The sequence below is a fragment of the Schistocerca americana genome, unplaced genomic scaffold, assembly GCF_021461395.2.
Source record: "Schistocerca americana isolate TAMUIC-IGC-003095 unplaced genomic scaffold, iqSchAmer2.1 HiC_scaffold_184, whole genome shotgun sequence".
In the NCBI taxonomy this organism is placed as follows: Eukaryota; Metazoa; Arthropoda; class Insecta; order Orthoptera; family Acrididae; genus Schistocerca; species Schistocerca americana.
Window position 1 is genome coordinate 130001 of NW_025725889.1, and position 2500 is coordinate 132500.

Here is a 2500-nt window from a genome sequence, read left to right on the forward strand (position 1 = left end):
CGTAACCTAACCTATATCGTACCGTAACCTAACCTATATCGTACCGTAACCTAACCTATATCGTACCGTAACCTAACCTACATCGTACCGTAACCTAACCTACATCGTACCGTAACCTAACCTACATCGTACCGTAACCTAACCTATATCGTACCGTAACCTAACCTATATCGTACCGTAACCTAACCTATATCGTACCGTAACCTAACCTATATCGTACCGTAACCTAACCTATATCGTACCGTAACCTAACCTATATCGTACCGTAACCTAACCTATATCGTACCGTAACCTAACCTATATCGTACCGTAACCTAACCTATATCGTACCGTAACCTAACCTATATCGTACCGTAACCTAACCTACGTCGTACCGTAACCTAACCTACGTCGTACCGTAACCTAACCTACGTCGTACCGTAACCTAACCTACGTCGTACCTTAACCTAACCTACGTCGTACCTTAACCTAACCTATGTCGTACCTTAACCTAACCTATGTCGTACCTTAACCTAACCTATGTCGTACCTTAACCTAACCTATGTCGTACCTTAACCTAACCTATGTCGTACCTTAACCTAACCTATGTCGTACCTTAACCTAACCTGTATTGCGCCTTAACCTAACCTGTATTGCGCCTTAACCTAACCTGTATTGCGCCTTAACCTAACCTGTATTGCGCCTTAACCTAACCTGTATTGCGCCTTAACCTAACCTGTATTGCGCCTTAACCTAACCTGTATTGCGCCTTAACCTAACCTGTATTGCGCCTTAACCTAACCTGTATTGCGCCTTAACCTAACCTGTATTGCGCCTTAACCTAACCTGTATTGCGCCTTAACCTAACCTATATTGCGCCTTAACCTAACCTATATTGCGCCTTAACGTAACCTATATTGCGCCTTAACGTAACCTATATTGCGCCTTAACGTAACCTATATTGCGCCTTAACGTAACCTATATTGCGCCTTAACGTAACCTATATTGCGCCTTAACGTAACCTATATTGCGCCTTAATGTAACCTATATTGCGCCTTAATGAAACCTATATTGCGCCTTAGCCTAACCCACATTGCGCCGTAACGTAACCCACATTGCCCCTTAACGTAACCCACATTGCGCCGTAACGTAACCCACATTGCCCCTTAACGTAACCCACATTGCGCCGTAACGTAACCGATATTGTGCTGTAACCCAACACACGTTGGGCCTTAACCCAACACACGTTGGGCCTTAACCCAACACACGTTGGGCCTTAACCCAACACACGTTGGGCCTTAACCCAACACACGTTGGGCCTTAACCCAACACACGTTGGGCCTTAACCCAACACACGTTGGGCCTTAACCCAACACACGTTGGGCCTTAACCTGCTCTGTAATTGTCATACGACGCGTTAAATTAGTGTAGTGTTGCCTAACTGCAACCCCCGCAATATAGTTTGCTACTCGCACTGCCCGGTCCCCAGTGTATCGCTTCATGTTAAACACCTTGCAGCTATACACTGTAATGTGGATGGCAGCAGGACGTACATGCTCAATGCCCTTTGCAGTTGTTCATTGGAATTTGCAGTTGTTCATTGGCATTTGCATGGCGAAGCACTTAGCCTACGCTGTGGTACGGCCTGTGTCAACTGTCCGCTGATGTTGTACGTCCAAATCACACACTGTACTGCACATTGGTCCTCATGTACTGAATGATACATCGTGGTACATGTGACCGTACAACGACTGCGCCAACAACGGCGAACCATGCGGTCCAAATGTTGTGCACTCAGCTACGTGTCGTCTCCCTATAAGAGCTGGATTGCAGTGTGGTATGCCCTGGATGGCGATCAGCATGAGCCGTCTGTTGATGTAGTGGCGCGTGTTGTCAGACGTAGTCGTCTCTTCTCACACACCGTGATAGCATGGTGCACTGCGTTCCACATCTGCGACATGCGACAGAGGCCGGTTGACAGTCGTTCGCGCAATGGACATCGCATACGTACGGGGGCCACCTTCCACGTGTTCGCGAAGCGTGCACATGTTGTTGCGTGTATGTGGGCAGACATAGTGTGTCGTGACACCTGACACAGGCATGCAACAATCGTTGAATTTGCAAATGGCGATGGACGCCTACGTTTGCTGGTGACGTTACGCAAATGAACAACTGGTAAACCGTTGTGGTGCGGTTGTTCTCGCTAGAGGTGAATCAGTGATGGCGACGATCGGTTGAGCTACCAACCGGTTGTTCCAGCGATACCCACCATGCCCACGAACGTGAATGGCATCTGGGTGTGAAGCGATACGCGGCGGTGGCTGGGTGGGACCGTCCCCGGCCGGTGAGGGGGGGCCTCCCGGCGTGCTGGCCGCGCGGTGCGTGGGCGCACGCGCTACAGCCGGCTGGTGGGGGCGGCCAGTGGCAGGCGCGCCGGCCGACGGAGGCGGCAGGCGGCGCAGCTGCGCGCCGGCGCACCCTGCACGCGGCGCCGTGCGGCCAAAGTAGGTCCTCGCGGGCC